The sequence below is a fragment of the Canis aureus genome, chromosome 10 (genome assembly GCF_053574225.1).
Source record: "Canis aureus isolate CA01 chromosome 10, VMU_Caureus_v.1.0, whole genome shotgun sequence".
Classification (NCBI taxonomy): domain Eukaryota; kingdom Metazoa; phylum Chordata; class Mammalia; order Carnivora; family Canidae; genus Canis; species Canis aureus.
In genome coordinates, this window is record NC_135620.1 from 48,788,140 (window position 1) to 48,803,662 (window position 15,523).

At 33.6% G+C, this 15,523-nt stretch overlaps 1 protein-coding gene and 1 long non-coding RNA gene across 11 annotated transcripts in view; one reads left to right on the forward strand and one right to left on the reverse strand.

Moving 5' to 3' along the window:
* Nucleotides 1-15,523, reverse strand: part of LINGO2 (leucine rich repeat and Ig domain containing 2) — a 1,132,704-nt gene that overhangs the window by 1,080,119 nt on the left and 37,062 nt on the right. The gene's annotated exons all lie outside the window — the stretch shown is intronic.
* The window catches only part of LOC144321729 (uncharacterized), a 43,319-nt gene continuing 28,157 nt past the window's right edge, over nucleotides 362-15,523 (forward strand). Inside the window, exons 1-5 of the long non-coding RNA XR_013387272.1 lie at nucleotides 362-624; nucleotides 1,325-1,352; nucleotides 5,167-5,249; nucleotides 10,415-10,484; nucleotides 11,281-11,426. This is a non-coding gene — a long non-coding RNA (uncharacterized LOC144321729). The remainder of the gene's footprint in view (nucleotides 625-1,324; nucleotides 1,353-5,166; nucleotides 5,250-10,414; nucleotides 10,485-11,280; nucleotides 11,427-15,523) is intronic.

Below are 15,523 nucleotides of genomic sequence, written 5' to 3' on the forward strand. Positions count from 1 at the left end.
AGTGACCCCAAATGCCCTTGTACTCTACTCCAAATCTCAGGGCTAGTGTTACACGCTGAAGATGGAGTTATTGAGCTATGCACAAAAGACTGAATCAGTTCTAAGGCACCAGGAATAGGAAGAAGAAAGTAAGGGTTAGTAGCAGCATATTTTAGCAAGCTCTCTAATTTCCTCTTCCAAGAACTCTGCAATTCCTCATGGCTACATGTGTACTGAGCTCAACTTCTAAAATGGGTACGCTGGGCAGATCCTTCTCATGCACCCTCATCCTATCTTGTCCTGGTCCTCAAGTTTGGCTGTGAATTACACAGCAAGCTAAGATGACACATAATCAACTGTGATCAAATAAAGCTGTGGATTTAGAAGGTAACGAAGTTCCTAAGATAATGTCATCCTCCTGGAGGAATTAACTCATGGTGAAAATTCAGTTGTGGTTCACAGGCTGCTGTGATTAATTCAGATCAAGTAACATCTGAAGAGTACTTTGCAAATCACAAAATTCTTTCTCCTGAGTAACCTCAGAATTTTCACAACCACCTAACATACAAAGAGTCCTACAAGCCCTCTTTCAAGGAAAGAATTTCACTCAAAATATTTAAGGATTTGTCCAAAATTCTAAAGAAGGTAAATAAAATAGTCTTAAACCTAGATGCATGGCTTTCAAACTTTACAGTATATCTGAATCATCTAAAGAGATTATTGAAACAAAGTGCTGTGTTCTACATCCTTTCTGCTTCCATAGCTCTGAGGTAGGGATAAAGAATGTGCATTACTTCCAGGACCACTGACCTAAATTTTCTAACACCAGACCCAAGGTTATTTTCCACTGAAGCAATGAAACATTTTGGTTACAAAAGTTGTTTCCGAAGCCTCAACTCTGAAGTGGTTCTACACTTTACTAGCTATAGCAAATTATGTAACATTTCTATTTTCTCTTGGATTACTGATCATAAGAGGAGGAATAATACCATTTTCAGAATGTTGGTGAAAATTATTCGAGATAATATATTTAAAGTGGCCTAGAATTAATAAGTGTTGATTAAATATTACCTATTTTTCTCATAGTATTATGGGGTTTGTTACTTGTGAATAGACTTTAGAAAATTGCTTATCCTACTAAAGTTCCTCCAAATTAGACCAAAAATGATAAACATTTGATTATAAATCAGAGAGAAATTTACTAGTGCAGAGTAATTATCATAAAACTACATACAGATTTGATTTTTAAATGCAAATCCATGCATGATAAACACATGTATATTTGATATTTTTCCTAAAGAATGAGATAATTTGACAAATAAACAAGTGTGCTTTGTATCTTTAGCTCATAGAACAGATTCACCAAAAACAAGGTAAGCTTATATTAACTTCTACTTATTAATTTTAACTGTGTAAACCAACTATATCTGGATCAACTATACCCTGTGAATGTCTCAAAATTTTAATACAGAGATATAAATGTGTTGGAATTCTTTTTTAAAACACTTATTCTCAGACTTTACTGTGTTATCAGAATCACCTAGAGTTTTGATAGATTGCTAGGCTGCCTCTCAAGAGTTTCTAATTCAGTAGGTCTGACATGGAGCCAAGAATGGACATTGTCAACAATTTCCTGGGTGGTCCAAAATAATACAATGAAACTACCTGCCTTATAGTGAAGGACTAATCACAGAAACAAAGAGCACCCAAAGAAAAGGGCCTTCATGTAACAGGCCACCAGATATAAACAATAAAAACTCCAATGATTTATTTTCATGAATCTATGGCCTGTTATTGGTCTTGAACCACAATACAAATCTCATTATAGTCCATTTGCTAAGGATGGAAATATTACATTATTATTGAGAAGTGATTTAAATAGTGTAAAAATGCCATATAATGTACAGGATACAAATAGATGAATTCATATAGAAATCCTTTGTGATTATTATAAACAGAAAACTATTATAAAAGTGAGCTACCGGGCAGCCCCAGTGGCTCAGCGGCTTAGCACCGCCTTCAGCCTAGGGTGGGATCCTAGAGACCCGGAATCGAGTCCCATGTCACGCTCCCTGCATGGAGCCTGCTTCTCCCTCTGCCTCTCTCTCTCTCTCTATGTCTCTCATGAATAAATAAATAAAATCTTTAAAAAAAAGTGAGTTACCAAAGAAGCCTTCTTATAAATTAATCTTTGAATAGACTGCTGTTTGTAGTTAACATTTGAAAATAAAAATTGATAATCTCTAATAAGTTGTAACCTTCAGAGAAGGTTATAAACAACACTGAGTCAAGCACATGGAAAGAGGTCAATATATGCTTGTTGAATGAATAATAATGAAAGGCACAATAAATGAATAAATATAAATTTATGAATGAATGGATACAAAAGGCACTATTCAACAGAATATCTGAATACTAAATATTATTCCAAAAGTGGATGGTGTGAAAAATAAAACAGGTTGGTATATAACATGAATCAAACAAAACACTATTCATTATTTGAATCAACAATTACTGGGAGAAAATTAACATAAAAATATAACAAGAAGTGTGTTCAAATTTAATACAAAATAGAATTAAATACAGAATTATTAAATATCTGTAGGGAAAAAATAATCTACTGAAAACCAGCAGTAAACAAGGTATCCCAAAGAACATTCCTCAAGGATTTTTTCATTATATTTTGGCTTCAGTAGCACTGCTTTAAAAGGCAATGTCTGGGGCAGCCCGGGTGGCTCAGCGGTTTAGCACCGCCTTCAGCCCGGGGTGTGATCCTGAAGACCTGGAATTGAGTCCCATGTCAGGCTCCCTGCATGGAGCCTGCTTCTCCCTCTGCCTGTGTCTCTGCCTCTCTCTCTCTCTCTCTCTCTCTCTCTCCCTTTCTGTCTCTCATGAACAAATAAATAAAATATTTAAAAAATAAGTAAAAGGCAATGTCTGGCTTCACTAGTCTGATAAGTTTCAGAATCTTATAGATTCCATAAAGAAGAGAAAGAAAAGCAGAAGAGAGAAGCGTAAGAGAGAATATTGAATATTACATATTACCTAGATTTTAGTTCCCACTCAGTACAAAAAAAAAAAAAAAAAGAACTTGTGATTGCATTAATCATTTTTTAAGCTTTGCCTTAAAAATTTAGGGTATCTTGAAGTCATGAGTATTAAAAACACATCTAAGTAAAATAATAGTATTAAAAACACTAAGCAAAATAGTCATCATACCAAAATATCATCTTCAGTAGAAAAAAGATGGATCACATTTAGATTCTGACATTAAATAATTGTATTCTTCTAATATACATGCAGTCATGGAAGTACAGAAAAAATAAGTAAAAAATAGGGCTTAGAGTCTAATATTACACAGTAAAGATGCTTATGACTTATTCTCATGATTTTTCCTTTTCCTAGAAAGGGTCCTTTCTAAGTATAAGAAAAGCTGTAAGAAAATCTTGGCATGAGAAGAGCAAATATTCATTCATATATCCAACCAATAGATTTACACTCTGGCTTACAAAATATAAGAAGAGGTGCTAAGTTCTAAGGCTATGAAAGCTCCAATTCAGAAGAGAATTATGTAATTATGTAAATGTACAGAAAATGATTCAGGATACAAGAGCAACAACAAGCCCATTTCTAAGAGTGTTTTGGAAAGCTAAAAAGAATAGGTTTCTGCATGATGACAAATCAATAGTCGTATGGTAAATTAGTTTTCAAAGGTGAACATAACAATTGTTATTGCCTGTCCTACATGCTCTTCCAGAACATTGTTATTCCCCATCAAGTAACGGAGTCTAAGTCCTCTCCCCTTGAACTTGGGTGGGCCCTCGAGATTGCCCTGGCCAATGAAGTACAGATTATAAGGGATGCTTTATGACTTCCAAAGTTAGGCATAAAAAACACTGTGCACTTATATTTAATTTTCTTAAGATGTTTTGGAAGTTAACTACCATGAAAAACCTAATGAGTGGCCAGTGAGGAGGTTTAGATGGAAAGAAAGCAAGGCCACTGACCCACAGCTGCAACTGAGCTTCCAGCTGACAATCTGCCCCATATGCCATCATGTGAATGAGTGATCTTAAAAGTGAACGTCCACTTCCCAACTGAAACTGCCCCAGCTGAGGCAAGCTATTCCTACAAGTCCAAACCAAATAGAAGATTTATGCGCAACACAAGTAATTGTTTTTTTTAAGTTACTAAGTAGGGATGGTTTCTGATGCAGCCATAGATAAATGACATAAATCACCTATCAATATTTTGCACTACAGCCATGAAATAAAATGAGAACACAACAATATAAAAATGAGCTGGTGTTTGTTTTCAAATAGGCATTCTATAACTCAAATGATACAATGTTATCAATATATTAGTCATAAAGCAGAGACTATCAGTATCTAAATGACCTAAAGTTGGGTTAGATAGTTTGAAATAATAATAAGGAATATATAATTAAGCAGAGCACACTGAAACAGTATACTGAAGAGGGAGAATTTCTACAAATAACAAAGGTAGAGACCTGCTTCAGCCACATATATTTGTGTATATGTGTGTGTATGTAAGTGTCTAAACACTTCAAAGCACTGTTCAAAGCAAGAATAAGAGATGAATGAAAATAAGGTAGTTCCATAATTATTATAGACAATAACAAGAATAGAGTTAGTAACCATTTATATACTAATTTAATAGCTATAACATAGCTTCAGTAAGGCTTCATTTATCGATATTGTTTATTTACAAATTGAGGTAACGTCTCATTTTGTTTTCATAGTTTTTCCTTAGAAATTAAAACAAAAATGAAAATATTTTAATTTTCAAAACTTCCCTCAGAAATTGCTATTACAGCAATGAGAAACAAAATGTTCATCCCATAATTTCAAAACCCATTAAGAAAATATTTTTCAATCTTCCTATTACATTTCTACTTGAATAATACTTGCCATATATCTATATTTGGCATCCTAAAATATTTTCTCAAAATTAATTCAATAATTACTTCAACACATATTTATTGAGCACTTGTTATATCCCAGACACTGTTCTCAACACTAAGTATAGCTACTGTAAACACTGGAAATAAGGCAAGATAAACAGTGAAGTCCTTGTTTTTATGCAGATTATACTCCAGGAGATCCAAAAGCTTATGAACACTTACTACAGTAAGCTAAATAACCCAGATTGATCATTTTTCCACAGACTTGACACTGAACTTAACTTGATGCTGGCATAATCTTAAACTTGAACATCACCAAAACTGCATAATATCTACTGAGCCTAAGGTAAGTTGTAATTGTTTTTCTCCAAATAGTCCTAAGTATTCAAGATTCATAACTATGAGTACTAAATAACAAGAAGAGGAATGTGAATTTCAAGAAAAATAAAAGCCTCTAAGTGAATTTATTCCTTTTTTCCCATTAGTTTTAAGTATTTACAAGAATAAAATTAAGTAGCTATGATCTACTGATACTTAAAGTTTAAGACTCTTGTCAAGTAAAGTAGATATGATCCACATTATCTAATTTCTTAAACCAGTTAACAACATCAGTCTCCAGGAAAAAAAAAAGTGTGTGTGTGTGTGTGTGTGTGTGTGTGTGTGTAAGAGAATTAAGTAAAAGTTTCGAATGAGGAAATGGTTCTCTAACTGGTATAAAAAAATAATCCACTTTTTAAAGTTGGGATGTGAGCTTAGTTATTCTCTTAGTTCAGAAGTTGCAACTGGAAGTCCCATTGGCTAAATTCAGCTCTCAAATATATTCTATTTCAAGCAGGCTGTCAAGGAGGAAGGGGCAGGGAAGAAGGTAGGTATAGATTTTGTCAATCTTAGACAAAATATGCATTCTGTGTTCTAGACCCCTAACTGCCTCCTATATATTTTGGTCCTCTCTGGGCATTTGAGTTTATGACTTGGTTCTAGTAAGTTCATCATTTTATAGGTGAAAAGTTAAAGTATTATTCAAGGCACATAATACAAGGTTATTATTATTGTATAAGTGGTATTTTAAAAAATGTTAACAAGATATAAATGGATGTTTTAATGACTACTTGACATTTGCACTATAATATGTAAGCTCTTAGTCCAAAGTCTACCCAACTAAAAGGTTTGGTAAACTCCTTGCATAACTTCACTCCTTTCTCCAATTTGTTAAACTTTTATTTTACTCCATTTACATGAATCACTTCTAAATTTATCACAGGCACCGCAAAATTCATTTACCTTCTATGACTGGATTCTCTTTCTTATGATAAAAGAAATAAAATGCTAAAAATATAAGCAACCAGAAAGAATTCCCAAAAATAGGTAGATAATATATAGTTAGATCGACCTATTGATCCAGAAACCAGCACTCTAAAATCTAAATTGCAAGCAAAAAACACTTGTCTTTTATTACATAAACAAGTAATGGGAAAGAATCTTTCTCTTCACCTTTTAGATATTCAAGAACAGACCATAAAACATCTAAGGAATTATAAATTGGCATCTCGGCAAATCATATATGTCTACTGAACAAGAACACTTTAAATAAAAGCAAACAACTTTCACATAATAAGGATCCATGTAGATCATCTTTTATTACCCTAGGTGCTTGGAATATTCATAATGCAGCAAATGTTTACTTCTGTTTTCACACTGAAATTTAGGTTATCTGAACCAGGATGTCAGATTGGCTGTCAGCAGAAGAGATCCTCAGACATTAATGTTCTTAGCACTGCATTATCACTTGAAACAAGAAAGAGCTAAAGTCTTAAGAGCTTATATGTGACATGTCAGGATTGCTTTAGAATAAACTCTTACGGTATACAATAAAAAGCCTGAAAGATATTCTGTAAAAGATAGGAGTATTTAAGGGAGAGACTCTAAACAAAACAGCATCTGCTCTACTTTTTTCTATCTAGAAAACAAAACAAATAAAAATCTGGCAATATCTTTAAGCCAGTGGAGTCCTTTATATCAACAAGTCTTTCATACATATTTACATATTTTTGAATTGTGAAATATTACACAAAAAGTATCTTTGTCTTGTATCTCATTCTCACAGAAATGGAAATCACCCATGAAACCACCCAGTTCACGTTTTCTACTTGCCTTGAATGCATTTTTGAAAAAGTTTCTTATACCTAATTTAATAATTGCAAGTTTCCTTTGTGAGACAAATTACATATGGATGTGTTATGCAACCATTTCTTTCCACTGAGAGGCCACTCTCTAGTGGTTAGCTATTCCCCAGACAATTTAATGTACCTAAGAAAAAAAGGAAATTAGAATTTTGTAGATGATGTTTCAGAAACGTATCTAAAACTAATGCATTCTTCTTAAAGACATGTTTGTTTAAGTGAGAGACAGTGGGCAGCCCGGGTGCCTCAGCAGTTTAGCGCCGCCTTCAGACCAAGGCGTGATCCTGGAGACCAGGGATCCAGTCCCAAATCAGGCTCCTGGCATGGAGCCTGCTTCGCTCTCTGCCTGTGTCTCTGCCTCTCTCTCTGTCTCTGTGTCTCTCATGAATAAATAAATAAAATCTTTTTTTAAAAAAGTGAGAGACAGTGTGACCTAAAAATAAAGTCTTAAATTAGGACTTAAAAGACCAGAATTAAATTCTCCCCTGTGTCTTACTAGCATTGCAATATTAGACATATCATTTAATATTTTAGATCCCTGTTTCCTTATCTGTGACACTGGAAGAAAAAACTGTCCTTATATGAATGTGAAATAAACAAAACAAGCTAATATATGAAAAACCTCCCTAAAAATTGTATATTTGCAAAATATTTCTGTACTTGGTATACTAGACTCTATTGTTTGCCCATTCATCAACCTTTCCCTTGCATTTTTCTTGCTAACAAATATGTTCAAGTGGCCATGCTCCTGGCTCTAAGGGGTAAATAATGATTGGTTTAAACTGATTAGAGAGATCAATCCACCTATGTCCACCTATATCTGGGACTGGCCTGGAGAGGTGGCTATGAGACTCATTTCTGGCCAAAGTAAGATAGATATATGTGTGCTGGGAACCATTCTGGGAAAGATTTCCCTTCATATATGAAGAAGTCCACTCCACCATTTGCACTTCTCTCCTTCCTGCTTTGGACACCATTAAGTAAAGATATGATACTTGGCATCTTGTGACTAAAGTGAGATAAGTATGAAAACAAAGGCACACATGCTTGGGATGGGTGGTGTAGAAATATGGAAGGAAGCGGACCTAGATGACACAGATGAGACAGACAATTCCATACTGATGTATGTGGTTAGGAATTAATCGCCATGATGCCCTCCACAGGAAGCCTTACTCTCCTCTCCAGTACCAACCAAAGCATGGTTGCTTGCCTACCTATCTGTTGGGAGAGTATAGTTCAGTAGGTTATGATTGTTTTGTTTTTAAATATTAAAGATATAAAACAATTATTTTTTTTAAATTTCAAAAATGTTACAAGAAAGGAGGAGACTGGTTTAATAAATGATGGTTCATTAATATAATATTAAACAGGCATTAAAACTAATGAGGCAGACCAATATGTCTTACAAGGAAAGTCTCCCACATATACTGATCCATAAAAAGCAGAGTTGCAATGCAATACATATCATAGCATAGCATTTAGATTCTGTAAATGATATATCCCTATATTACATAATCAATAGAAAATACTAGAAAGATATAGGATGAATAGTTTACAGTTTTTAACTCAGAGGAAGTAAAAATTCAGACTTTCAAAGTTTTTTATACATTATTCTAAACACTTTGAAATTTCTATAATGTTGGGTCACCTGGGTGGCTTAGTCAGCTAAGCAACCCACTTGTGATTTCGGCTCAGGTCATAATCACAGGGTCTTGAAACAGAGCCCTACCTTGGGCACCACATTCAGTGGGGAGTCTGCTTGAGATTCTCCCCCTCTCCTTCTCCCCTCCTCTTACCTGTGTGTACACATGTTCTCTCTCTCTCTCTCTCTCTCTCTCTATATATATATATATATATATATATATATATAAAACAAGTAAATCTTAAAAAAAGAAAATTCTATAATGCCTATAAATATATAATTTATGTAAAAAAATACAAATCACAAGTAAGTTTATCTTCCCTGTAAAGAGAAAAAAAATGGTTATAATGAGAAAAAAAACTATTGGTTTCTTTAAAATTAATAAGCAGTACATATTTTACCAAAAGACAGGTGAGAAAGTCTCTGCCTATCGATTATTGCTAAACTCTTAAAATACAAAGTACTTTCAAAGAGTAAATCATATATTTAAATCTTGATTGCTTTTGAGAATTCTAAAATAGTGATTATAGTATTTTTATATTGTTATATAGTATTTTTTTTAATGTTATTTTTATTTTAACCTAAAAGCTGTAATGAAGGATGATAGCGAATTTTAGTATCTAGTAATCACAGGTAATGTCAGTCAATTCACTTATTTTAATATGAATCTACCCAAGTAATGATGTTCCACTAATTTTTAATTAATCACATAAATGACTCCTCTCAGTTTACTTACAAACCAGAACCCAAAGTTGGTCCCAATGAAATTAAAACTCATTTATCATAAACTTTGAAAAAGAATTTAGTCAGAGAAATAACATTAAAAAGAGAACTCTGCATTAAGAAAGCACTGTGTTAACATGAGGGAAATACATCATTAAATAATTTTTGATTTCATAGAAGATATTCTGGTTACTTATGAAACATTTAACAATTATCGAAATTTAATGTGTAAGTAAAATCAAAGCAGTCAAAAATGATTCAAAGCTGCAGAAGAAAAACAATCTTTTAGAGCAGCTGATTCTAAATAAATTTAATGACAGGGAATCTACACTTGTTATCAGTGTTACAACTATCAATCCTTCTAATTAAACTCTTCTTCACAAATCTGTATTACAAGCAAGAAAACAACATTAAAAGACACAGACACACATACAGAGCAGAACACCTGGACACATGAATCACCCATGACTAATTTATATGGCAATTAACTCTTACCCTCTTTTTCTGCAGACATGTACAATCTTAGTTTGTAACATGACAGTAGTCTCTCTCCAGAAACCCTTACACATGCATATATGACACACACTATCAAACTCACAGTTCCCAAGTTGATTTAGTGATAATTTTCAGTGTAATGTTATTTTATTTGAATTAGAGAAACCACAATTTTGGGTGTGAAGATGTTACCTCATACTTCTATTTTAAAATTTTATTATATTACATCCCATTTTATAAGCAGATGAAGTTGAGAAAAATTATGCAATTTTCTTATTTTCACCCAACATATGGGAACATCTGTGGTGTGGTGAGAGAGAAGATTTAATCACCATTGGAATAGGGCCTCTTGATTGCTACCCTAAGATTCAGTTTAATTGGCTATTCTAGAAATCAATAATAAAAGTATATCACCTATAATGCAGCAGTAATTAAGTTAGGGTTTCTCTATCCCTGTATGTTTTATTTCAGCTTTTGAAGATGTCAACACACATTTTATATCCATGGCATCTCAAAAATTAGAGTCATTGTAAAGCAAAAGGTATGATAAAGGATTTTGCAATTTATACCATGGTCCCAATAATAGGTCACTATTATGCAGGAGCAAGCTCTTTCTATTCAGGTGCTTTGGTCTTTGTCAGATTATGGTTTCTTGATGTGGTAAGAGAGGGGGAAAAAAAGATGATTGTGGGTAAAAAAAAATTTCCAGCCATTTCTCCAAACTGAATTTCACCATGTCTCTTCCAGTCAATCTTAAACATCTGCCATTTGAAAACCATGTAGGAGATTAATCCTACTATGCTTATTATAATGGCCATTTGGATTTCATCTTTCTGAAGAGATATTACGCATCATAAAGAAAAAATGAAGTCTAGCTTAAAAGCTCAAAGGAAACCACCAACACATATGCTAGAAAGGATCTACACAGATATATGACACAATTACTAAAATTCATTATAAATACATAGTTCATGAGAATGTCTGTCTAGGGCAAGAAGGAAATTAACATCTCAGAAAATGAGAATAAATTTTTCATCCCATTTTACCACATCAACACAATGATCAAGACTACTTAAAGTGTTTTGTATTCTTTCAAAAATCTTTTCTTTTTCCTTCAATGCATATCTAATGGAATCAGAGTGAAAAGCAAATATATAAAAGATTTACCATGTAAGCTTATGAAAAACCATTAGTCAGACATAAGAATAAGCATGAATTTTACATATCTGAAATGATGGAAATTTTAGAGGAAATGGATAAAATGAGATTATGCTTTGTCTAAAAATTGAAAATATTAATGTACAAAAGTACTCATTTTTCCTTTCTGTTTTTAACAGGCATTGGAAATTAAATAAGATGACCTATTCCACACTGTATTTTTGAAGTTTCACATTGTTTCAAATAAAATTGTACAACATGTGTTTTCATTTTCTCCATGGGACTCATCCTTTATCCTCCCTAAGGCATGGATGATAAATAAGAAGTAAGTTTTACCAGCTGGCATCCTTCATGTGTACCATATTGTGAAAAAGCGAAATCAAATTTTCTTGAACTGAAGAACACAGTAAAATATACTTAGTCTGACTGTTCCCAAACCTTCATGTTGTATCTTTATAAAAATATATAACTCTAAGAATAGTATTTCATACTACTTCCTAGGTTTAGACTGACTTCTGGAAAACTGTTTAACAGAAGTTTCAATGGAAGTCTTTCAACCAAGCTTCTGAAAATATATCATTTTAAATGCAATTACATGTCAAATCTCCTTCATGTCTCATGTCAACCAAACCTATCAATTATTTATCAAGAATGTAAAAGTCTATTGAAGTGTATTTGCTAAACCATGACTGGATGGACTCAAAACACTTACATGAGAAGGAAGCTCATAAAGAGCTGATTCAAGACCTACAGAGACTGGGTTATAAATATATTACCAGGGTGTGGTTTAGATGCTTATATGTCTACGTGTGTATGAAGAAACCCTCACACTATAGGTGGCAGATGCAATTGGTCAAAAGCTAAAGAAAATTTTGTTGGATTACTTTTTAAAACTTCATTCAAAAAAATTTTAAAAACTTGAGTATGGTAGTTATGCAGGAGGCCAGGCCAGGGATGAATTTCATCTCTGTCACTTATTGCTCTGTGAACCCAACTGGACAAGATCCTTTATTTCTTTGAGGCTTTAACTAAAATAATGACAATACTTATCTTAGTATTCATTGTTTATGGAAATCAATGGACTACTATTTTTATATTAGCTTTACTGGCATAAAAAGAACTATGTAGAGTCCTGATTCTGCTATTTGAAGAAATGGCGGTTTCACTACTTCTAGGAGAGTAGGTACTACTTTATTGAATATTTTGAACATCTGCATTAAAATGCAACATTAAGGAGTAGCATCCCTCAGGGTGCTCAGAGCCTTACTTTTAAAGCAACATCTTAACATCATGCGTCCTGAGGGAATAGTTTTTTAAAAAGTATATCTGAAGCTTTCAAAAAGGAAAGAATCCTTCAAAAAATGTTTTTGCTCTTTAAATTCTTACAACACAGCATTCCACTTGCCCTTCTCTCCACACTCCTTTTTCTACCCTCTTCTGCAAGGTATGGTGCTAAGCCACAAACAGTCTTTACATAAGAATCTTTACTAACTGCTACCTATGGACCAGACTTGGCGTCAAGCCCTTGATATGCACATACGCCATCCAAAACCCTTTGTGGGAGGGACAAATACTACAGAGTTCTTAGAAACTTTAGGCATTTTACATATATGATCAGAATGAATCTTCACAAATATCCTATTGAGTAATTATGGATATTCCCCATTCATATTCATTACCAATTATTCATTACCAATTATATTGGTAATTATGAATATGAGAAAAATAAGGTTCTCAGAAGACAGGCAACTTGCTAAGGGTCATCTTGCCTCAACACTGCCTTTTCTGTTAACTTCTCTGCTTCCCCTCAGACTGCTACTAAGACTATCCTGGTGGCCTTGGAGACAGATGTGCCTTATGGGGACTGGAATTGATCTGTCAACACCTCAAAGATAGCTAGTTAGGGAAGGTGGTAAAATCAGCAGACACATTCCAATTATTTCTCTCCCCTCATCTTTCCCTTGGCCACTTGTTCTCTCTCTCTTTGGTTCTCTTTCTCTCTCTCTCTCTCTCTCTCTCTCTCACACACACACACACACACACAGAGTTGTGCTATGATGGCTAAGAGTATGGAGTTCCCCTTCAGTATCCAAAATGGGTAAAGGGGTGTGTTATGTCTGTCCTTCTATTTATACTCATGATAAAGAGCTTAACTAATTACATTCTGTGCAGAAAACCCAGCACCTAAGAAAGAATTGGAAATATAATAATTTGTTACTAAGAATTGCAGCCCCAGGGAATGTTATTAGGATGTACAGAAATATGAGACAACCATCAAGTTAAAGAGACAGATGTCATATAAAAACATAACCAAAATTTCTACAAACTTCAATATTTTTTTATTATATTTTTTTATTTTTATTATACTTTTATTATAAAAAAATATTTTTCTTTTTCTTTCTGACAGAATGACAAGAACCAGAAGCAATAAGGAAAAGGGAGTTATCAAATAATTCCATTCCCTGAGGACAAAAATTAGAATTTGACTGACAAGTAGGAGCTAGAGTCAAGAAAAGACTTTAACTGAGCAATAGTAGACAATTGAGTATTTTTAGCCCTAGCCAATCAGCTGGCTGAAGTCCACACCTGGCTTAGCACAGCTGGATAAATGGTCAATGCTTAAAGCATGATCACTATGAATAAATAAGGGTTAGTTAAAAGAACATTAAAATATTGGTCAGCAAGTTTTAGTTATTTAGGAGAAATACTAAAAAGGCACTGATCTTTTTCTTCCACTTTAAAAAAAATGATATTGTAAATATGATCATAAAGATCAAATAAATTAAGTAATTATTATAATAGCAGCAATGACTATATAAATTCCAAGTCATAAGGCAGTTTTTCTTATAAAACAAACTATATACTTACAAATCACACCAATATTTCATTAGAAATTATGGCTTGCATCATTTTATGGAAGAGAAAACTGAAGTTTAAAGAAGCCAATGCAGTTTCCTAACATTTCAGTCAGTAAGAACATGGCTGAGCAAAAGTAGCTAGATTTTAGTGTTGTTAATTAAATTTCGGAGGCCCTTATTTTCATTGACTACTCCCAAAGCCCTGTATCTAATTTTATATTAACATTTTTAAAAGGGCCTCCCAAAATATATAATCTTCAAGGACCCATAAAACTTGGATTTTCCCCAAGAAAGGAAACCATTACTCAGATCTTACCCAAAATCCAAAGCTTTTTAAAACTTAACCCTCTTATAGTGCTTTTAATTTTACAACTCTTAGTTTCTTCTTCCACTAATCATAATACTGATTCTATCTTTACAAATGAATTTTTTTAGGTACTGTTAGTTTTTTGGAACTTTTAGGTAGAATATAAGAGGAGTTTACTCCCTAAACACCCTACAAAGAAATGACTGTAGAGTCAGTGACACTGTTGAAAATTGCCCTAAAAAATCAAATGCCAAGGACTAAGTTAAAATTACAAAGGCAAGGGACGCCTGGGTGGCTCAGCAGTTGAGCATCTGCCTTTGGCTCAGGGTGTGATCCCGGAGTCCTGGGATCAAGTCCCACATCAGGCTCCCTGCATGGAGCCTGCTTCTCCCTCTATGTCTCTACCTCTCTCTGTGTGTCTCTCGTGAATAAATAAATAATTTTTTTTAAAAAAAATACAAAGGCAAATGCTATGCCCTCTCTCTTTTTTACCATATCTCCATACTTATCCTTGTTTAAATAGTTAACAAGTATTGAACAACTACTTCTACCATTACCTCCCATGGTCTTACCCACCTTTATTTAGTATTTCTATTATGTTTCCTCTCGTTTTCTCTAATCTTTTTCTATTCTATACCCTCTCCCTCTCCATTGTTGTGACTTTGAATTTATCTATAGATTCATACAAGTATCTTTCCATTTGTTAATTCAATCAACAAGTATGTAAACCAAGCACCAACTACATGCCATAATTATACTAAGTATGAGGTAGAGGAGGGATAGTGAACCAAGACAAAAATGACTTTCATTGTCTTACATTCTAGAAATAAATACAGTAAACAATTGACAACATAATATATTTTTAACTTCGGCTGTATTACAAGCTATAAAAGATACCTACTGGAAAGTATGAGTAGGTATACTTATAGCTAGTAAATTTCTATACTCATAAAAAGTAAATCTTACTCTGGTAGAAGTAAAGAGAAAACTTTCTCAAAGAGGTGTCTTCTAAGCTGAGTTATGAAGGATGTGTTGAGATTGACTAAACAGACAAGTAGAGCCCTCCAGGAAGAGGAAAGAAAAGCAGAAAAGCCCTGAAGAACAAAGGACTAGGGCATTCCAGAAATGAAAGGAAGGCTTCTGTGGCTAAAGTCAGAGTGCTATAGGTTTGAGTTGGTTGAGGCTGTTGACATAGGCAAGGACCAAATCACCTAGGACAGCAGATCTTGTTAAGGAAGTGACATGACAAAATGTTCC